This window comes from Ambystoma mexicanum, chromosome 11, assembly GCF_040938575.1.
Source record: "Ambystoma mexicanum isolate Mex_15411 chromosome 11, UKY_AmexF1_1, whole genome shotgun sequence".
Lineage (NCBI taxonomy): Eukaryota > Metazoa > Chordata > Amphibia > Caudata > Ambystomatidae > Ambystoma > Ambystoma mexicanum.
The window spans coordinates 775,254,272-775,278,605 of NC_090934.1; the positions used below are offsets into that span (position 1 = coordinate 775,254,272).

Below are 24,334 nucleotides of genomic sequence, written 5' to 3' on the forward strand. Positions count from 1 at the left end.
AAAGCTAGTTATTCGTCAAAGCTAATGAGCTAAAGCCAAACCGTTAATTGTGCAATTTGTTCAAATAATTACTGAAACTAGGGATGCATTAAAAATGTTAGTCTTTTCTTGGGAAACATTCAGCATGCTTGTAAAATTGAAAACGTAGATTTTTGCTTCATTCATTTTAGAAATTATTAAGTCAGATTCCTGATATGTTTTGTGCAAAATACTCTAATGCAACACGGTCATGCAATGCCAAGTTTTTGTGGGCGTTTCCTTGGGCAGGATTCTGGCAGATCAGCTGCCCAGGGCGCGCTGCGATTGGTCGGTCGGTTAAAAGACTACATTTGGTTGTGGACCCGGGAAGGGTTGCTGTTGAATGTCGACAGGTTTTTCGGTGGTTGGTTAGCTGTCACCCTGGCACCTTAAATTCCATTCGGGGAAAGGAGTTCCATAGGCTGCAGTCTAGCCCTGATCCTTCGCTGAGTTGTGCTGCCGTTGTGTACCCGAGGAGGGCGTAGGACGTGCATTGCTGCTGTCACTTGGGGAGTGCTCAGCGACCACTGGCACACGGTCGGTTGCAGTCTTCTTCTTGACATTATTTCTACTGGGGATCTTACACCCCAGACATGGGTAGATAAGGCCATACATTTTCATGCAGCCCCTTTTCAGGGTTATAATGCAAAGCAGTCTTGTGCACCTGAAGATGCCAAGTTACTCCATGCCTTGCCAAGTTACTCCATGCCTTGTAGAAGTACCCTGTGCGTTCCTTTTGCGGTTTTTGTTGTTTTGCGTTATGGCATACATACCATTAAATCGATCAGGCAAACCACACGTACACGAATAACAGGACGTTCTTAAGGGGCATTGAAGTTATGCCTAGAGGGTGGGGGAGACAAGACGCAGACAAAGCCTGGGGTGTTAGGGGAGCATTATACAGTGATTTTCGTTTCCTAACGAAATGAAACCTTTCTTTTCTTTTTAGGAAAGTTCTCTTATTTACCACCCTACTTACCCTGAGTGGATTATGATTGTGTTGTGGTGGGTCTACCACGCCATATGAAGTTATCACATGGCCAACAGGGAAGGGCTAACCTGTTAATGAGCCTCCAATCAACAAAAAACGGAATTCTAATTTTAGGCGATACCATCTCTAGCTGGGTTGCCTCCATTAGAAAACGTCTCCCATATTTATACTGTCTGTGAACCGTATGTGTTTCCTCACTTGGGTTTTATGGACTTTAGACCTGTCAATAAAATGGGCAGACACTCTATACAAAAGAATTAGCATTTGATAAAGCAACCTGGGATTTTTTTTCCCACAGAACTATTTCCGTTTTTTAAAAAAAAATGGCTACTTGCGTTATAGTGATATATACAGAAAGCCTAGTGAAGACGGTTCAATTCTACCACTTTCGTGTATGGAACCCATCTCCATCTCTGGCTACTATAAATGTGGGAATTGTGTGTTCTGCCAATTCACTGAAACATTTTGAACATAATCAAATAAAGTGGACTTAAAGAGGGCACACACATTGCAATCGTTTTAACGTCATCTGTATCATAACGTGTACTTGTCCCCTTTTGTATGTTGGTAAAACAACACATTTCAGAACATAGATCATGTAGCCATAATGATGTAAAGGGTAGACCTTTGGTAGATCAATATAGAAGATTTAATCATGCTGACAAAGAGAAAGAATTGTTCGTTTTAAAACAATTATTTCCTCGCCTATGAGAGAGAGATTTAGAAAAGATACCTTAGAAGACAGGAACAACACTAGATATATTGCATCAATACAGTAAACTGGTTTGAATCTCTGTGTAGACTGGAGTGATCTGTTGTTTTAAGATTCTGATATTGTAATATGACCTCAGGGATTGTACATCCAAGTATGCAGCGCAATGTCTGTTTTGTAGTCTGTTTTTGTAATGATCGCTAGACAAAATAATTTAATCTTCGTCAAATATTGTAATGTAAAATAGAGATCAGACATTGAGCTGATTGTCTTTATTGTTAATATCTATTTATTTAGTGCTATTAGGTTTACTGATGTAATGTTTTTGACATTTTTATAAAAAAATGATGTGTGATTTAGATCTGAGATTTGAGTATTGAGTTAAATCATGGAAGTGTTTTCAAAAGAAGAGTACTAACAAATGGAATTGGCTGCCATTTTGATTACACATTGCTGTAAAAATGATTGTATAGTGGACAAAACATAGTGTTTGTTTTTAGATTGATTATATAAATACATAAGATTGACAATTCCGCTATGAATGAAAATCTTTGCAAAAATGTTAATGAATCGTCCCCTATTTAGGATACACAATTGTGCCTTGCTCCTTCTAACATGGCCACAAAGCAACGCTGGTGAGCTGAGTAGCAGTTTAGGCCTAAAGAGTCCTATTATGGCACGGTTCTAGGCGCTGTTAACAATATTGCAGAGCAAACTGTGCTTTTAGAATAGCAAGTTTTCTGGCGTTCATGTTGTATATTCTTCCATGGAGGTATGTTGACTCGTCTTCCGAAATAATGCAAACGAGAGGAGGTGATTATGTCGGTTTCATTAGGATTTCTCTTTGCATTTTTTGTTCAGGACATACATTGCCCACAGATAATTATAGGGCAGTCAGCCATACGGGATGGCAGTTAGATGCCGCACCGAGAATGATGAGTTGCATTGATGCTTGTGATTTAGTTAACCCCACATGCAGGTATGATTTAAAGAGTCCATGTAGGAGAGGCACAGTGTGTAAATTAGTGGTGGTACACAATATTGAAGAACACAAAAATGTTTTTATAATAAGCAAAGTAAGTTATTTGAAATAAATTGATGAATGTCAAATCTATATTGATGCAATTGTTGTCATTTGTAGTGTGGGCATACACCAACATTATTAATTGGTGAACTGTTTATTGTATAATACTTTATGGATGAAGATGTTTTTCAGGACAAAGAAATGAATATAGATGGATGAACATCGCTTACATATTTATATGGGCCTAACAATGCGGTGGGGGCTTTTGATATTGTTCTGACGAAGACCGATACATTAGATGGGGCAACACTTGAGTTAGCTTTGACAAGCCGAAGCACAGTGTGTTGACGTTTTTCTCAAAACATTTCCTGTAAACTGGAACACAGTATGCATGCGACTCACTAATGTCAAAATTAGTACCATGGAGTGGATTGTGATGTTATTTTGATTGAGTTATAACTATGTTGATCCTTATATGGACTTTTAGTACACCTGTGTATTCATTGTTTTTAAGATTTGAAAGAAGAATTAGAATATGTTTGTGTCCTCATGAAGGCTTTGATGGTTCTTATTTCTAAATAAAGGCCATATTCTGGTTCTTAGATATATATCAAATCGTTTTTTCTCACCACTGACACTTTTTGTATTGATGATGATGTTACCTGGGAAGTCCATGGCTGAGTGCCACATTCCTCATGTATGCATAAGGAGGACCACACCATAGACCTAATTTACTCCTTCACCAAACACATTCTACGTCCCTGTGGAGTGGAATCAGTTGACAGTTCTCTTTGCACCACAACCGAACGGCGGAACAACCTCTTGTTTACCTTTAACAACCTTGTTGCTTCCCATGACCAATTGCAAACAATTTCACAACACATTTACTGGTATTGTTCCATGAAGGGCACTGCCATTAATTTCACATTGTCAACACTGATCCACCCAGAGCGGTCCAACATCAGGGAATATGCTTCACCTGCAGACTAAAGTGGAAGATGAACTTCAATATTGATGTCTTTACCTTGGCCTGAGAACAGTACACATTTTTTAAAGAACAATTGGATTTATGTTTACTGTCTGCAGATAGGAAGGCATTGCAGCCAATGCTTGGAAGATATATCCCAGAGATGTGCAATTTTCTTTGCGTGACCAACTACTGTGGACGACAGAACCACTGCGTGACACAATGAAGGTTAACACTGTGTGTGGCTAGAGAGGTTGCCTCCTAAAACGCAAAGAATACACTCCTGGCAGACACTACGATTGAGTAGTTCAACACCAGCAAAAAGACACCAATGTCCTCGTAGATGCTGTAGCTTGTTTGGTGCTGTCCGCATGCAGACTGACCAGCTTGGAAAGTCTTACAGCATTGCATACACTAGTACATTCTTTACCCTCACTGAATGTTACTCTCAGGTCGCGAGAGAAGCTATAACTGCTGTGGAGGGTCAAACACTTTGTACATCTATGGACAGCGGTTTAAGATCATCATAAAACACATTTGTGATTTCCCCAGGTCGAGGGCAAAGGTACATGACCACCATTCAGGATAGAGTATTGGAAGCTTCAGCTGCAAGTCTACATCTTAGAACATGTTTACCGCCCAGGTGCTGAAGGGCCAATAGACTTCACATCACGTCATTTATGACCAGCTACACTGCTGGAGTAGTAAGACTCAAATGAGACAAAATCATATCTGTGCCAGATAATAAGATTCTGCTCCCAAAACCCACGAGTCTTGTTGATATCAGAAAGGAAACATGGAACGCAAGTGTATACAGATTGTCCTCCCCACTGTAGAGTCTGGTCGGTGTAAGATGCTGCTCAGCTAACAGCACCACTCAGCTGCTGAAGCCAATGCAGTGCTCGCCACCATGTTCACCGTTTGTGAGGAACTGTTGTGCTCTGAATGCCTACTCCTCAGAAGAACAGGGCTCTTGAGGGTTGTTCTGCTTGCTCAAATGGAGCACCAGGGAGTTGTAAAGACCAAAACCCTGCTATGAAAGAATAGTCGGGTTTCCTGTGGTGGAACAATTGGTGAAAGAAATTATAGGGTCCCTATCGTGTCACTTACTCTGCAACTTCCCGTCTACTATTTCACAATCTGGTGAGAAGGCAAACGCCCTAATAGAGCCAGTTCAGTCTTATTCCTGTCTGGGGGCACATACTTGTTCGTAGTTTATGAATGACTATTCCCTGAAGTGGAGAAAGTGATGTCCACCAGTGCAGAAGTTGCAATACCAAAGTGAGAAAAGATCATCACAGGCGATGGACAGTGAATGCCCCTCCTTATCTAGAATTTGAGTTATCAGGACTGACTTGGTGTTAAGCACACTCTCCTCACTCGATGTTGGTCTTATGCCAATGGCGATGCCCAAAAAATCCACTAGTCCTCAGTCATCCACCTTCTCAGACCTGTGTTGTTCTCTCCCTTTTTTAAACATTTTTTTCTGGCTTCAGGGGAACTGCCATGGCGATGGGTTTTCCATCTCGGGTAGACCCCAAATCCACTTGAGAGACTGGAGACCTTCTGGGGTCTGTCTATAGCCCTTAAATCCCTCCCCCCTCCATTTCCCCCTCCCCCTTTTGAAGGCCAACACCTGTTTGGGGACTTTTTGAAGGCTAAAGACCACAAAGGTTTCAAGAAAGACAACATGCAGACAAGATGAGGAAGAATCCCTTCAAAGTCGTTTCCTCAGGAACTAGGGATCAAGGAAAGCTACATTTCTCTAGATTCAGAGACAAAGAAAGAAAGACTGTGTTCTGAAGCACCCTGAGAAAGGCTAGGGGCCTCATTACGAGGAGGGCGGTAAGGGATTACCGGCACCGGTAAGAGCACCGGTGCTGGTAATCCCTTATCGCTCTACTACGAGTTCCCTTTGCGGGTCCTCCCTTAACGCCTGGTTTTACCAGGCGTTAAGGACCGGACCTGCAAAGGGACTTTGGAGCTAATAACGGTACCGCAATTTGCGGTACCGTTATACCGTTATTTGCACCTTCCCCATTCCCATTGAGCCCTATGGGGGCTCAAATGGGAATGGAGAAGGGCCCTGGTGAATAGGGAATTACCACCCCCGCCAACCTTGGAATGGGGCGGTAATAGCTCCATTCACCAGGGCGGAGTCGGTAAGGATTTGGAGGCAGCCATGGCGCTAATAGTGCCATGGTTACCTCCAGCCTCGTAATGAGGCCCTAGGTCTCCTCCCCAAGAGTCGGAAGTCCTGAAATCACAGTTGGCTAGTAGGAGGCACACCAGTAAATTTTCTTTAGGACTAGAGACCAACTGGCCTGAGACTCCTGGGCCAAGACCACAGTGCGGTTAGGGTGCCCGATGAATTCGCTCAATTCCACTAGGAAGGTCCAACAGGGCAGCCATGGCCAAGGCTATACAAGAACGGTGTCTGAAGAGACCAATAGTCAAAGTGCCAAAAAGGCAGAGGGAGAAGGTATCTACTCCCGAAGCCCAACAGCAACAACTTCTTCTGACTGATTGTAGACCTCAAGACCTTAAACGAGTTTGTGATGACTCAGTCATTCAAACTGAAGACTCTGCAGTAGATCACTCCAGGAATCCTGAAAGGGGACTGGTTAACATCAGTGGATATATTGCCTTCTATCATGTCAACATCCACATGATGAATCGGCAATTTTTGAGATTTGCAGTGGAAAACAATCATTCTCAATTCAGAGTCCTCCCATTTGGTCTAACATCTGCCCTTAGAGTATTTACTAAGCTATGACTCCCCATTAGGAAGGGATTAAAGTGTACCCCTACCAGGACAGCTAGTTGGTCAGAGCAGCAGAGAGAGGCATGTTCTCAGACATCTGCTCAGTATATGCTCACTGCATGCCAAAAATTTGAAGTTTACAAAGTAGATTTGTTATGTTCTTGATTTATGCAACACACCACTGCCAATTTTCATAGTCTCCAGGCACTCACGGGCTCAGTAAGGAAAATAGGGTAGGGATGGTTAGTGAGGTGAAGAGGGATAGGATAGATGTTGTGCTTATATGTTGATGCGTGCAGGAGCAGCTGGACTCTGTGTGTGTGTGTGTGAGCTTTCTAGAAGTGCTTTGTTTTGTGGACTGGGCTTGTGTCTGGAAGGGCGGCATCTAGTGTTTGAGTTCTTTGTTGTCTGAGGTGATTGGATTTGTCTCTTGATTAGAGTGATGTACGGTGCATGTTTTGGTTGGTTCATTCACTAGCCTCTGGGTCTGTGTTGTAGGTGAGGAGTGTGGGTTGTATGGGAGAGAAGTGATTAGTGGGTTTTGGGTGATCTCTGGGTATTTTGTGTCCAGCCCTGGCACATAACTTATAGCCGGGGCTGAGTACCGGCAAGTCTGAAGTTTGCATTGCATGAGCTCTGCATCTGCCTCTAAGCGTGCAGGCCTGTCTCCTGCTGACTCCCAACCATGCCCCTCCTTCCTTCTGCTTCCCTTATTGACCCTTCAGTTAGAGAGGGTCTTCAGCTCAGTTCCGGGGTCCCAACAGGGACAGTGGTGCACTCTTGGCCCCTCGACAATACAGTATGTGTGATGGTGCCAGCAATTACCACCTTTATATATTTTCAAAACAATTTGCATATGTATATTTACAAATAAATGACAATCTTCTTACCCCGTTTTTGCAGAGTTCCATACATTTAAATGGTTACCAAAATGAAATTCTCCAGGTTTACTATGGCCATTACTGTGGGATTTTGCTTTAAGAAAACTAGTTCAAAGCCAGATAGACTGCTATGTAAGTGTATTGTTATGATAACATTTTTGTTAACATTTTTCAAGTGTCCATGTGTGCACTATTGCTGTAAATAGGAAACGTCCAGCTAAGAATCTGCAACTCTTGTTTAGTTCTGCATCCTTGACTGGATAACTCAATGACACTCTGGGAGGACAAGATGCTCAATAGGATAATGGGGTGGGGGGGATTTGTAGAGGACCCTCATAAATTAAGGGATCACTGCAGTGGCCCATGCTGTGTGACCATTTTATGTGATGGAGCAGGCTCTGCCACTATTATTACTGTAAATTATTAAGTATTACTATTACTGTAAAGCGCTTTTGGCTTAAAGCGCTATATAAACTCAATAAACATAAACTTTGTATGTGGTAGTCTGTGAGCACAATATGATGTGCGGAAGGTTGGAGAGGACCTTGATGCATGAAGTGGGCACTGCAGAGTCTCATGTGAAGGAGCAGGCATGACTAAGGCCCATATTGTGACTGTTGTATGTTGTAGTCTGGGAGCACGATAGGATGTTGGGAGGACCTGGATGCATGAGTGGAGCACTGTAGAAGTCCATGCTGTGGCTATTTTACGATGGGGAAACTTTCATTGCTAAAACCCATGCAGTGCCTATTCTGCATGAAGAGTGAATGTACTGCTGTGCCTCATGTTATGCCTATTATATTAGAGGGACACTTGCACTGTAGAGACCCATGCTATGCATGTTTTATATCATGTGAGGAGTCAGAAATGTGAGACAGACAACTGGATAGAGGTTTTTCACAAGTAGCCATTTTATTAATTTAAATATGGTTGATGGACACCTTGCTTTCCCTAACCTAACAAGGATTTCCCTACCTATGAAACAAAGCCTAAAGGAAAAACACTCTTAACATCAAAAAGGCATCTGGTCCTCACACGTAAACATGTAAATCATACAGGTATCATATTATGATTATAGTTGGTTATTTATAACGCACTTAATACCCAGAGGTTTCTAAGCGCAGACCCGCGGATCCAACCTGTGTTGCCCTGCGTCGACTTGCTTCCAAGACAAGTGCGCTGCACCCAAGCTACCCTCCGAGACATTGGATATGGCTGTCCAGATTCAACAAAACATTAATTAGGTTTACACAAAGTTCTGTATAGCAATATCCTTATTACCAGGGTTGGTTCTCCCATCCCCAGGAATAAAGCAGGATCTTTCAACTTAAAGGTCAAATCAGTGAAGTTCTTTTCAACAATCCAGTTCTGTTTCAAGAGCAACACAAAGTTTATCTCAATAGCTAAGTCTTGTTTCACAATCAAGATGTCTTCACTCAATGAGTTTTCCGCTTGGTACTTGGATTGTTCCACGTCAGATAAAGTTTTGATAGGACATTTATAAAATTTCCACAGTGAAACCAATCACAAAGCTTTATCTTCACACTATCAGACAATATTTCAGAGTTACTCCTCTGCTTTAGTAAATAGTGGGTTTCTACTTTCTCTTTCATGAACAACAATATTTTGTTTCACCACAGTCCAACAAACACATGTGGACCCTCCACTTTCATTTTCACAACCACTTTCCGCCTCAATACAGTACTTCAAATTTCCTTCCTGGTCCAATAACCTGCCAGGACTAACCACTAACAGTCCCTTTCCTGGTATACTCTCCTGCCTGGATGAACTCCCACTATTACTGCAAAGTACTCTGCAACGTGGTATACTTCAAACTTCAAAGAAAGTCTTTGACTTTCACCATCATTGAAATTCACAACTTCTTTCATAAGCATGCAGTACACATTGATGCTGTTTGTTGTTTGTTCTACTGCTATGTTTGCCAATTGTATTTCAGGTTAAGTTTCTCTCCCCCTTGAGACTGAGGAAGGCTTCTGTCCTGCCACCACTTTTGGGTTTCTACTGCCACACCAGTCAACTGCTGACAATGTCTGTTTTTCATATCTCATTCTTTAAGAAAATTCCCTTCCTCTTATAATTGCCCCTTTTTGGATCAGACAATACAGCATGCCATTCTCCCTTTCAAGTAATCTTCTTCTTTGTATACCATCAGGGAAATGGCATCCTTGTTTATTCGCAATTGCCTTTCTTTGGTTTAGGCAATACTGGTTATTATTAAATACCAATATCTCCTCTTTACTTGGGCAGTGCTGGTTATATTCTTGCGCCCCCCCTCCCCTGGCTTTGACAAGGATACTTTCAATTCTGCTCAGGTATTGCCCCTTCTTTAGTTAGGTAGGGATGGCGTCAGTCTTGATCAGATATGGCCCCTTTTCAACTTTGGTAGGGGTTGTTACAATCCTTTTCCTCCTGTTTGCCTCCAATGTGTATATTAGGCCACAATTATTTTAATTCATCAGTTCGCTATTCAATATGACCGCTGGCAACCTGCGCTCCAGCACAGAGCGCCCCGGGGCCACCTAATGAAGACCAACTCACCGGTCTTCTCTAGCGCGTCTACTCAACCTGCTGCCGCTCCGGTCTCCTCCTCATGCGTTGGGCCCTTGGAGCTTGAAGAATTGCAGTCCCACTCCTGCTGCCCGTGCTGGTTTAAAACAGGAGCTTGGCACTTCCCTCGTGTGCTCGTGAATGCCAAACACCGGAGCAGGACACTGAATAGGGAGAGCTGCTGTCTCTCTTGGACGGCCCACAGCTGAACCGCTTCCCGCTGCGCGGCCTCTGCAGAATGAAGTCTTCTCATCTACTCTCACAGCACTGCACTCCATTGTAATCATGGCGGCGGTCCTGGCATCTTATTTCTGCACCTTATGCTACTTCTCACATCTCCTGCGGATGTATACTAATTGACCTTTTCACAATTGAACTCAGGAGAATTGACCCTTTTGAAGAAGATATATACACACGTCTCTACTAACGGAGCCATCACATTCCTTTTGGGGGCCTTCTCCTCCCAGGTGATCCACCTGGCTAATACCATCCCCATGTTTAGGATCAAGTAGCAGCTGCCTTCCACTGGCCACCTGGAGGAGACTTTAGGCAGGGATTCTGTGAGGACTCCGCAGGATCGCAATAAGCAGAACTTGAACTGCCACTGCTTATACCACTTAGTCTGTTCTTTGTGAGTAGAGCATGGTCTACAACAGCCCATGCTGGGACTTTTGTACATGAGGGAAGCTGGCACTACCAAGTTGCATGCTGTGACGAATATGTGGGATGAGATTGCACTGCTGAGGCCTGTACTGCACCTGTTTGCTTTGCGGGGAGCTTAAACTTGAGGGACACATGCTGTTTTACATAAGGGGAGCTTGCACTAAGGCGATTCCTATGATGGTTCTTTGTGAGTGGAACTTGAACTTTTAAGGATAATGCTAAGACTATTGTATGTGAGGGAAGCTTGCACTGCTGAAACCCACGTTGCAACCTTTCTACCCAATGAAAGCTTGCACTACTGAGTCCCATGTGGTACCTATTTTCTATTATGAAAGCTTTCACTGTTGCTTTGCGGTTCAGTGTTGAAGGAAGGTTTCCTTGCACAAGTGCATTCCAAAAGGCCCTTTTCTATTTGAGGGAAGGTTTCACTGCTGAGGCTGATGTTGATTTCATATGTGCAAGAGAAGCTTGCACTACTGAAGTTCATGGTTACCTGTTTGTGAGGGAAACGCTCACTTCTGCAGATCATGTTGACATACTTCATTTGAAATAACATGCACTATTGTGGGCCATTCTGTACCCAATCTGCTTCAGGAAATGCCCTTCTACTGATCATGAGCTTCTCTGTGAGGGAAGCTCATGTTGACCCATTCTGTGTGTGTGAAAATCTGACATTCTGTAGTTTTTCAGTTCACGTTAATGTTGCACATGATGTGACTATTTGATTTGTCATTAAAACTTGCAGTACTACTGCCAATAATCTGCCTGTTCTGTGTGTGAGCACATACCCTGATGCCATAACAGCCCCACATGTGTGGGAAATCCGGATTGCTGAGGAATATGCATTGCCTATTTTATAACCCACACTGGAAGATTGATCTGCTCCACCTGCAATGCTATCTATTATTTGTGAAGGAAGCTTGCTCAGCTTCCGAAACACTGCACCTGTTTTACATGCTAAGGAGCCTTCTATGCTAACCGGTTCTCTACAAAGGAGGTTGCATTTATGTTGCTCATTCTGCATCTGTTTTATGTTCCCTTCATAAGTGTTAGTAAAATCTATACCCGCTTAGTCAATTGTTTAAGGAAATTACTATAAAATCAACCATTCTGCTCATATTTTCATATTTTATTATGGATCTGAAACCCCTGAAAACCTCAAGGATGAAGTATGCTTCACTCGCTCATGCGATTTATACCTCCATCTATTTACATGTTCACCAGTTGTCACTGCTTTTACTATGCTACAAATGGTTATCCTTTTGTGAAATGCCCACAAGTTTCCAACCTAAACCTTCTTTAACATTTCCTGACCTCTTGTGGGCAGGGCCCTATAAAGCACTGGTGGCCGACAAACAAGAATATTGAACCCTGGGTGTTTATCTCAGTGAGTTGAATAGCAAGGCTTTTAGACGTTTCCTGAAAGTTAGGTGGTCTTCCGTCATTCTTATTTCCTTAGGGATAGAGTTACATGAACAAACTATCAGATAGGAAAAGGTGGTTCCTCCGAATGTTCTTTTAATTTAGCGTCTTGTTTCTATTTGGAGGTCGGTGCTGGATGTTAAGTCTCTCCTCGGCTGGCATCGGGTGATTTTTGTTTGGATGAATTTGGCTCCTTGTCAGTGTAGTGACTTATGGGCAATGCAGAGGGCTTTGAAGTTGATGTGTTTCTTTACTCGTAGCATTCAAAATACTGCATCAAGGCTACTACTGAGACTAAATGGAAGAGACCACATCTCACCGGCCCAAAGAAGTCTATACTGGCTAGTGGATTCCCAGATTTTGTAATCACTGTTGATGTCTGCGGTTGGGTTCCCATGGTCTGGAGCCATGTGAGGGATGACTGTGTCGGACTGTTTTCTTGTGGGGCGATTTAGTATTTTTGTTTTGGTTGGGTTTAGTCTGCAATTGGTCACCCAGGTGTTTATTCTATTGAGGGCGTTGCCCAGGCTGTTGTTGTTAGTTATCTTTACGTTGAGTTGGGTGTTGACTGTATAGTTAGTGTACATTTTTGAAAATGTACACCATTGATCATCCTTTAACATATAGCCCATTCGTTTGAAGAATCTGGAGCACATATTCAAGCCTGTTAAGGCCCAAGATTCTGTCTAGGAATCTTATTTATTATTAAAGTGGGATATCATATTAAGTCTTGAGGCTCTTGTATTGGTAATGAGAGGAGGAGAGTGAGTTGTCAAACTGTTACTAGGTACATTTAAGTTCAACCTAAGATCTAGGGCTGCATAATCACTGACAGTGGAATTTACAATATTCAAACATTTACAGGTCTCAAAAACAAGGGCAGTTGCAAAAATGTAGTCCAGTGTTGAAAAAGACGAATCCCCCCGCCACTAGGTGAGGTGGGCAGGAATGTCATCATTGATGTTGCTGTTTAACCTCTGGAGACCACGTATTCAAAATTCCCTTCACGGAGTGCCCACACATTAAATGGGTACAATGGGAAAACAGGTGTCTCACCCACTAGTCCACAGGGATCTGTCATCCATGTGGCCAGGACACAGCCATTGCTTTTGGATCCAGTTCCTGAGGTTGGACCAGTGTGGGAGGATCACCTGGGTGAGGGTTCATCAGGGAGTGGGCCACCGGATGGTGAGACGCGGTATCCCCTTCCCTGTAACACCTTTACTCCATCCTACCAGGTAGGATATGTAGGAACTCTACCCCTGCACCCTTTTTATAACACAAACACTTTCACACAGATAGTCTGTTTTCTCCCATAGCGGGCTAACACCTGAGCAGTATACCTGACAAATCCCAATACAATGGTCGGGCGAGTCCAGGCAATTACTAACCATCACACACACCTGACCTCCATTAGCTTCCCAACAATATGTGTGGATCAATCGGCACACCTGATTTATGTGTGAATATAATAAGTGGATTTTATACAAGGAGATAATGCATTTTAAGGTGCACAGGAGAATGATGACAGCCTGGCATATGGGCTGCAAAGACATAAAACACAGATCAAGTTCCCAAATCTGGGAACTCCCGTCCTCTGCACTCTATGGGTGGCTCAATAATGAGTTCTATTATTAATTTTTTATATTAAGAAAAATGATTTAGGTAATATATTCAATTGAGATTAACAGGAAAATGATCAATAATAATTGTTCAATTGCATATGTACAGTGACAAAATGTACATTAGTTTAAATCCAATGATTTATTTAGAAGCCCAACGTGTTTCGTGAAATGATTCACCTCTTCAGGTGCAATTTTCATAATGTTTCAAACAATCTCTGAAAAACATAACGTTCAAATAAATCCACATTAGAACCAATCATCTCAATGCAGAGTATCTTATATACCTTTACAAAGGTCCTCATATTAGTCATATAATAACGCCTAATTTTGTGGATGTAGATCCAAATAGATAAACACATATTACGGCCATACATTTGTTTCTTACTAATAGTCATAGACACACTGTGTATTGTGTGTACAAAAAAGTCCATCACAAGGTGAGTCACATAAAATGTCTAATTTGGTATGTTGTGTTTTAACCCCAATAGTCAATTAAGTAATTGCTGTCAAAAGTAGGGCATGTCAGAAGAAGAAAAATTACCTATGGTTTTGATTGCATCAGTCATCAAAAAGATAGTTTTACATCATAGAGTAGGTGGGAGGTAGATCATCTGTCTATTCGCGTCAGAATATGCTGAGATCCTATTCGAGAAGTATGCAAAAAAATTATTATTGAAATGGATAGAAAGGTGAGAAGAAATAAGGATAGTAAAGGCTATGGATAGCTGTATCTTACCAGAAAGGGTCTAAACACAATTAGCGAGTAAATACTGAAGAGGGATCCCATTCAGTAGTGTGGTCAGCCATTTTGTTCAGCAAAGAATGGGCCAGGGAAACCCCTGATCTGGAAAGAAATCCGAAAAAAAGGGAGGAATTTAATGACCCTAGAGAGCTTAAAGGCAAAAAAGTATCGAGGGTCTAAGTATACTTACGTTGTACGAAATAGTGTAGAAGAAAAGAAGAAGAACACTGTCTTCCGGGGGGAGCTGTCTCCTGGCAAAACACAACATACCAAATTAGAAATTTTATGTGACTCACCTTGTGATGGACTTTTTTGTACACACAAGACAGTGTGTCTATGACTATTAGTAAGAAACAAATGTATGAGCGTAATATGTGTTTATCTATTTGGATCTACATCCACAAAATTAGTCGGTATTATATGACTAATATGATGACCTTTGTAAAGGTATATAAGATACTCTGCATTGAGATGATTGGTTCTAATGTGGATTTATTTGAACGTTATGTTTTTCAGAGATTGTTTGAAAAGTTTGAAAAATTATGAAAATTTCACCTGAAGAAGTGAATCATTTCACGAAACGCATTGGGCTTCTAAATAAATCATTGGATTTAAACTAATGTACATTTTGTCACTGTGTATATGTGTACATATGCAATTGAACAATTATTATTGATCATTTTCCTGTTAATCTCAATTGAATATATTACCTAAATCCTTTTTCTTAATAGAAAAAATTAATAATAGAACTCATTATTGAGCCACCCATAGAGTGCAGAGGACGGGAGTTCCCAGATTTGGGAATTTGATCTGTGTTCCATTAGCTTCCCCACATGTATAAAAGGCAGAGTGCAAGAGCACACTCTGCGCAAGGCAAAACCCACAAAGAAACAACAGTTTCGAGACAGCAGCTGAACGGGAGAAGAAAGATGGCAAAATTTAAGGGGATTGCAAGGAGGGTCATTCTTTTGACCGTTTCGACAAGAAACCTTTACTTTCCAGAACCCTCGCGAATAGAAAGCGTAACGCCAGGAAACCAGGCTGAAGAATCCTGCATTGTGTGTCGGTGATACACCGGGCCCTCCTGCATTAATAAGCAAGGAAGCAAGGCGGGGAAAAGAAGCAGCCGCCGTGGTACCGTCCTTGGCTCCAAGAAAAAAGCAGCATCAGTGAAATCGACACAGCCGGTGAGTTGGGGAGACCGATACAAGACCAGTCTGTGTTGAAGCCAAGGTTGCAAGCAGCAACATTGTATGGAGAGCGCTGGAACGAACATTGTGAAAACGCGTGTGATAAGAGACGCAAGTAAATTTGAACTGCTGATGAGTGATTGAACTTTAAAAGCAATATACAATACCTATTGATAGAGGAAGATATCCAGCTGAGAAGTATCAAAGTGAGAAAAAGGTTATATCGAGACGAGAACGAGAATTGTGAATCGAAGTGGTCCTGTGGCGGGTCGAACAAAATCCTGCACTCAGTCAAAAGTCTTTCGGGTTTGTTGAAGTAAAGAAAGTTTAGAAAAGTAGATACATTTGGTCCGAGCCCGGCGGTGGGAGATCAATTGAAGATTTTCTGAGCCCGGCGTAGGGGGGCCCGGGGTGACCAGGAAATCACCCAAGAAGTTGTACATGTGAAATCCTAAAAAGAAAGGAACTTTAATGTTTGTTGTGTTGCATCAGGCCCTCTGAAATGAATGGCAAAGAGACTTTGGCACAGAAGGCCTTGATTTTGAGGTTTTGAACTGCATCTTCGTGCTAGAGAAGCCAGACAGTGTGCTAAGCTCGAGTGTGCCGCCTTGTCCCGTGCTGAAAACGTGGGGAAGGGAAGCCAACGGCTTGAATATCCTGACATATCATTTCTTTAACACTTTTCTTTTGCATAACATTGTTTCCTACACTATTTGTATTTAGAAGTAAGGATTGGCAACATGTTTATTAGTATAAACCCTTTTATTTTGACAAAACACTACTAGGATTGCGTTATTATTTGATGGTCGTAGTTTGCTCCCATCTTTAGATTTAGGATTAAATAGGAGTTTTTCAGACCCAATTGAAGTTCAGTTAACACCCTTGAACTGTAATCACTGTCTGTCTTTCTGTTTGATACCATGCCTTCCTTACAGTACTGTGAGAAACCTGAGGGCATTCTCACATCTTCTCCTCTTAGATCCTCTATACAAGCGGCCAGGGAAAAGCTGTCACTTTTGGATCCTGCCCCTGGGGGTGGACAAGCAAGAGAGGACACCCTGGATGGAGGCTTCCTGGGGATTGGAGGAGGGATGCCCTTGGTTAAGAGGCAGTATTCTACACCCACCTTTCAGGAGGGAACCCCTATCCCAGAAGTGGTTATGGGATATTGTTCAACATGCTCCCTTGTCCCAGAGAAGGACAGGCGATATTATGACACGAGATGTTTTAGAAAGAGGAGGAGAAGGATTGCAGATGAGGTACCTTGGGACAAAACACATTTTCCCTTTTATTCTAGTGACAACCAACCTAACCCTCCTCCAACCTTTATGGGTCATTCTAGACCATTTCCCCGTTATTCCCCTCTTTGGGTACCTGAGGGTACTGAGCCAAGGAAGAAGCAACTGAGTAATGAACACCACTTACTCTCACCAATTTGGTACTGGGATGAAGAAGATGCATGAAGATCAGGCATGTCCTTTTAATCAGAGTCAGGCAGCATTGATTGATGTAAGACCCCTGCAGCCCATTGAAGCACCACAGGCGTATAAAAGGTGAAATGCACATGAGTAGCAAGGGAAGAGGAAGCAGCTGCAGAAGGAGGAGACACCTGGGGAATTTGGGCAAAGATAATTTTTATTACCTAGGGCCGTGCTGGAGAGCGAGACGCTGACAAAGATCCCAGGAATCCTGCCAGTGGTCTGTGCAGCACGGGCAACCCTGGTAAGGGAAGGCGGCCAGCAGATGCTGCCGTGGAACAGAGGCAGAGCTGAGCACAGAGGCCGGCGTGTGCTGAACGAAGCAACCGGCGAACAGGCTTTCCCACTTTGTGAGAATCCGCCAAGTGGAGCTGCCGGGTCCTGGTAAGTGTCGGGGACACTGGAACTACCTGGGTGCGCCAAGGAACTGTGAATATAGTAGCGGCCCACGAAAGTAAGAAACTTTCACATTTATTGAATGCCGAATTGAATGAAACAAGCAAAGCTGCATGTATTGAATAACAAACTGAATATAAGCAAAACGGCACATATTGAAAACCGAAGTAAGAGAAAAGGCAAATCTGCTCATTTTGAATGTTGAATTGCATGAAACAGCACTGCTAACAGTGAATACCAAATTGAATGCAAATAACAAACCTGCTAATATTGTACTATGAACTGAAAGAAAATAGGTAACTAAGTTTGGTGAAGGACTCTGAGTTGTTGTCCAGGCTGAGAAAGTGCTTGTTGTGGAGCTGCATTTGAAAAATCACTTGTTGAGCTGAATATTGAACTATAAGAGAACTTGAAGTTCCTGGTTGCGTGACCTGTAATGGATGGATCGAGTGAACCAACCACTGCGCCCAGACCAGAGAACTACTACATGTTGAATAATGAACAGCTGAAAGTGAAAACAAGGTTCTTGGTTGCTTGACCTATAGTGCGTGGGCCGGTTGGTCTAACAACTGCACCAAGACCAGAGAACCTGTATATTTTAACAAGCAAGCCTGCTATTGTGTCAAAAGGAAAACTACCATTGGTGCATATAAGACCTGGGGAAGGAAACCTGAGCTGTAAAGAATTGTTGAAGCTCAGTTTAAAGATACTTCTTTTTGTGACCTCTTTCGATATTGAACTTTGGGAAGGGAACCCTGAGACGTATTGCTCCGGAACTATATTGAACTTGGGCAAGGGCGTCCTGACGTTTACAAAGGTGTGGAACTTTATTACTTCAAGTCCAAAAGAAGGTAAATTGATCATTGTGGTGGACTTGTTGACAATTGGGGAAAAGAAGCTGAAGATTAAGACCAAGCTGGAAATGGCTCAGAACTTTACTTTTGGAACACTTTAGTTTATGGTCGACAACCCTACACATTGTTTTGTCTTAGTTGTTAGGGCAAGCATAGGTTGTGGACACAGAGAGACTTCAGGCCTTACACCATCCTGATGTTTTCTTTAATAAAAGCCTTTTGTTACACATTCAATCTTTTGTCTGTCTCCTTCCATGATGGTAACCTCACAGTACTTGCATCACTAAGAGATCTCATCTGCATGGGATTCAGAATCTAAACATATAGAATGGAAGTCCGTTACCACTATTATCTTGCCCGAAACCCGTATAAACTGTTGCTGAAGCCACTTCAACAGAAGGTCCTTCTAACCATCACAACTCTGAAACCAGACAAAGCCACAGGCCCATATAATCTCAGTCCATTTCTCCAAACATTTCACCAAATAACTTATGTCCTCACCTGACAACTGTTCATCTCCTTTGAAGTTTGAAGAGACTGGTCAAGTTTATCAAATGACCAAGGAAATGAGCCTGATTCCCAAATCGGGGAAGGCTCCAGAGGATTGCAGATCCCATCGACCTATTGCCATATTGAATGTTGGTGCTAAAATCGTCTTAAAGGTTTTGGTAACCAGATTGGAGTCCCTGCTCACAGATCTTATCCACTCTGATCAGCTGGGCTTTCACTTGTCGCCAAATCTTTCAATGCAAAAGCAAGGTTGCTCACCGCCTAGACAAGATGAGATTACCTAAATGCCCTTCTGTTTCACTGATGCCTTTTGCTGAAAAGGAGTTTCATCGGATTGACTTGGCATACTTAATGGAAACTCTTAAGGTCATAGGATTTGAGGGGGGAAAAAGCATAAATATTTTTTTCTATCCATAGTAGCCCCACCTCCAGGGTTGGAGTAAAGGGCAATCTGTCACAAGCTTTCAGTCAGCGGAGAGGGATGAGACGGGGTTGCCCATTCAAATTTCCCACCAATTCTTCGAACAGCTCAAAATCATTGTGCATAAAACATCCATGTGTGAAGGTCACTAAAATAGCTGTTCAAGAATCATACTCCCATTTGTGTCAAACATGCATTACCACATTTGCCTAACCTTAGTACAGCTCAATTCAATTTAGCAGAAAATATTAGCATAACCCTGTTTGCATCTCATTTGCACATCATCTATCATAAAAATGTACAATAGCTCACCAAAAATAACCAAATTAGTCTAAATGCAATTAGCAATTATCTGAGTTTTAGCATGCAATTAATTTGTTGATCTCATAGCAGACCAAAGGATGCAGCCATATTGTTTTAGTCCTCGGGATGTAGTCCAACTGCATTCCCATGAAACTTCTTAAAGAATCAGGAAAGTGGTATACTGTGTAGTCTGCTGCCAACAGTTCATGCCATCTGGGTCTTCATTGTCCTTGTCTGACCTGGAAGCAATTGGTTTGCGAGAGATATCGGCAAATGGTGTTTTGCAAGATTTCTCGATGTCCATTTCTTTGGCTCAGTGGGTACAAGTTACCAAAATTGTTACATGTGTTTGTGGAGGTAAGAAATTGGATAATTTTAGTCAACATTGTTCTGGTTCAAAGTCATCCATGGACTTTAGGCTCACTTTGAATTTAAAGGAACTAAACAAATAGATTAGTTGGTACATTTCAAAATGGAGGCTCTACCAAAATCATTTCCATGTCCATGATGTGCACATTCCGCAGTAGACCTTTTGGCTGTGTGATATTGCATTCTCATCAGATGAAATCCCCAGAACTGTCTGTTTCACCCTGTTGGGATGCAAGTATTAATAACCTGCACTGCTATTCAGCCTGGAAATAACCCTGTGGATATTCACCATTGTGGTATCACAGTGGTGGGCCCGCTGCAAATGGAAGACATTCACTTGCACCCAAACTTGGATGATTCTGTGTTCCTGGTTCCCTCCCTGAGCAACGCCTCTATGATGGACACAGTCTGCAAAGTACTGATCCAACTGAGATTCTAATTTCAAGAAAACGCACGTACAACCAACTCAGCAACTGAAATGCATATGGGCTTATTTTGCACAGACCTAGGATGCGTCTCTCTGCCACAGACGAGGCCCAGAAATTCCAGAAGCAGCTCCAAGAACTGTTGCCCCTTACAAGCATCAGCACAGGAATGACAGAGGGTGCTAAGCAATGTGGCAACAACCGTTTTCATGGGCACAACTCCACCCAAAACCTTTAAGGAACCACATCCTATCATCCTGCTATCTCTGCGTAAATAGTGTTTAAGAATATAGTTCTAATCTGAGAGTATCAGGAAAGACATGGTATAGTGGCTGGAATCGGATCATCTGAAGAGGCTAGCTATCTAAATTTAAAATAAAAACTGAAGTGCTGATAAGCAATGCCAATAAGATGGACTGTAAGTGCCTATGGTCGACGCTATAGCTCTCCTGCTTTCCAACAACACCAAACCCAACTCAAGATTACTTATTCTAGGTGACTTCAACCTGGGGTACAATGACGAGAAAGATGACAAAGCAAGCACAGTCGCCAACACTATATCAGAATTGGGACTCACCCACCACATCTCGCAACCCACACACAACAAGGCTGCATCCTTGACTGGATTGTAGACCTCAACTGCAACACCACCATTCTCTCTAACACACCCTGTGCCTGGACTGATCATCACCTCATCACTTTCACCATCAACAAAGACAAACACCCATGTCCCTTCCCAACGCTCCACCCACACTCGCCAGAAACAACAAAAATATCAGTCGAGAAACTCATCCCTCTTCTCCAACCCATCATAGACTTCACACCCACCATTACCAACCCCACTGTATTAGTAGACCTCTATAATACTACCATTCCAAGGCTATAAATACTGTGGCACCACTCAAACTACGGAAAGTCAAACCACGCACACATCTCAATTTCTGGTTCACTCCTGAACTAAAAACTGTTTGCAAAAATAAAAAAAACAAGCTGAATTGGCATGGAAAACAGTCTCCTTCCACCAATAACAAAACAGCCTATTCCCTAGCCTCCAATATCTGCAAGTTAGCTATCATCCAAACAAAAAAACATGTACAATGAGAGAATATGCAATGCCAAATCCAACACCAAAGAGCTCTTTTAATATCCTGAGAGATCTCGAATCCCCATCTCCTATCCCTGACAAGCACCAAAGACATCACTTGGTGCACCAACATACAAGAAGCACTCCTAGGCAAAATTGCTGTGTTACAAGCCAAAATTGAGACAGAGAAGGAAAGTCTCACCTTCGCTGACAACCCCATCTCCCTCACTCACACCTCACGATCGGATGATAACCTATTTGAATTCTCCACCATCACTACCAAAGAGGTTGAAGACATAATCATCTCTCTGAAACCCTCCAAATGCCAAGGTGACATTTGCCCTGCAACAGTTATCAAAGACTTGGCCAAACACCCAGCACCTTTCATCACATCCCTTTATAAACTCATCCTTCGTATCCAGCACAGTACCCAACAACCTAAAGGACACCTGGGTTTTACCTTTACTCAAGAAGCCCTCAGTAGACCCCAGTGTCCCCATAAACTAGAGACCCATTACTACGGTGCCCTTCCTCCTAAAAATCCTTGACAGAGCTGCCTACCTGCAGACCCAGAACCACCTAGAGAAAAATAACTTGCTAGGACTAAGACAATCGGGCTTCCGCCCCAAACACCGCACAGAGACAGCCCTGATCGATCCCAAGACGCAAATGGACAGCCTCAAAGATAACGGCAAACTAGCCCTTCTTCTCCTCCTTGACTTGTCAGCCGCCTTTGACTTGGTGAATCATGACATTCTTTGCAATCACCTATCCTCATCAGCCAAATTCTCTGACGAGGCCAATGCCTGGATTCAGTCCTTCCTGAACAACAGATCAATGAGGGTCTTCTCCCCCAGAGCCTCTGCTGAACCAGCCCGTTACATGTGGCGTCCCCCAGGGCTCCTGTGTTTCCCCTACACTCCAATGAGTAACTCCATCAGAAAAGTGATCCTAAAAAAACTGGGATAAACTTCAAACCGATACTTTCAATCCAGAGAAACCCCGTTTTGTGTTTAAACGCAGCCGAAACTTGAAAGATCATCTAGTGCACACATACACTGAACTTGACACACCAAGCCATCAACAAGCCACGCTATGGCAACTTCCAGCAGTCAAAGGACATTTCAAATGTGGTTCCTGTTCGGTCTGTCTCCTGACGGCCAATCTAAAAACCATTGACCTTAAAGGAAATCTATGGACCCTTAATTCCTTCACAAATTGCAGAACCAAATGGTCCGTCTATATAATCAAATGCCCATGTGATCTCATCTACGTGGGCAAGTCCAAATGAGAAATAAGGCAACGCATTTGTGAACACCGATCCTGCGTGCGGAACCAAGTCGAAGACAAACCACTGGTGGCACATTTCAAAGCCAAAAACCACACCCACAAAGACATCTTCTGGGCAATATTACAAACAGTGAGCAACCCTTTTCGTGGAGGAGACAGAGACCTAGCCCTACGAAAGCTTGAAGAAAAATGGATCTATCGCCTGGATTCTGTAAGACAAGGCCTAAACGTTTCAATAGAATGGAACCTTTTCTTCAATACATAACGCTCTGTCAAAGTAAAGGAAACATATTTTCCGGGTTCCTAGCTAAAAAGCCTGCCTCAGAGACTTTCCACCATCCTTTACCTCATAACATCCGAGCCTAGACCTGTCCCCAACCACAGCGACAGTTTCCCTCCCATTTTTGCTCCTTGGCTTTTTTGTGAAGTCATTTTTTTGTGAAGTCCTTTTTCAAGTAGTATGTTCACTATTTCTTGATTCAAGTGCTTTTTCAAATGTTACGATGTTCCACCAAAACATAATGGTTACCCCTTTTTTCTGTTTTTGATGTGGCATATGTAACTAGAATGTTTCAGGCATGTAACACTAAACTAATGACACAGACCATAAGTGTTTCCCTGATGTTTCGGTTTTTGATGCACATTACCTATTGCAAGTGTAATTATAACGATCCATTGATGTGCTAAAAAAGAATGTTGTGCCAATCTGTTTTTCTGGTTTCCTGAAAGCTATGTAATTGCTACCACAACCACGCTATATGAGTTATACAAACTATAGCACTATCCTAATGTACTGTGTATTCATTTCACATTCATTGCTGTTAGTTAATCAGCAAGGACGTAATTCCTAACAATTCTAGAGACCGTTCCCTTTTACAGCAACAGTGCGTGTTTATTTCTCCTGAAATTACGTGACTTGACCACCTTGACGATAGATGCTTTCCCCCTTTTTCTGACATGCGCAGAACAGACAGCCCCGTGACAGGCACGAAATGCAAGAGTAGCTAAGCACTTATCTACCGCACATGCGCACCAGCCTTTCACAGTGACACAACTCATTCTGTTGAAGAGCTTTCCACTGCCGCACACCGCATCATACCCTGGGACGCAGGTAATCCACCCGATCCTCCTTCCACAGGCACCCAGCCTTATTATGAGGCTTTAACTGGTAAAACCTTGACCACATAGTGATCTAAACACATCAGCCGTTTTTACCAATTGCACGGCTTTTTGAAATCCACTGCCGAGTGTTTTTCTAAACCATTCATTATCCTTGCTATCAAGCACTTGCATCATTTGCGTGTCTAGATATCGGCTACCAATTCCACTGCGCTGCCCCCACGGCTTCACTGTGTATTTCGGATTAAAATCCACTGGGCTGCCCACACGTCCTTAAAAATCTGTGCATTTCACTTAGCATTTAGCGTTTCACAACTTATGTAGTCAAAATACCCTCTGCTCAGCAGACCGTCACGGCTTAAAACTGACAGACACTCCCTCACCGTAGCAGGTTTTTACCTCTTAATAGCACTGTGTCCGATCTCAACGTCACAGTCCACATCTATATCAAGATGCTAAAGAAGTATTTCTTTTACCCACTTAGTTCCAGGCCTCTGACTTCTGCAGACAGCCTTACA

The 24,334-nt window shown here is 42.6% G+C and overlaps 1 protein-coding gene across 1 annotated transcript in view; it reads left to right on the top strand.

Moving 5' to 3' along the window:
* The first annotated feature begins 357 nt into the window (after positions 1-357).
* LOC138503732 (forkhead box protein M1-like) overlaps positions 358-24,334 on the top strand; it is a 512,443-nt gene continuing 488,466 nt past the window's right edge. Inside the window, exon 1 of the mRNA XM_069623691.1 lies at positions 358-555. The gene's annotated coding sequence lies outside the window, so the exon portion shown is untranslated. The remainder of the gene's footprint in view (positions 556-24,334) is intronic.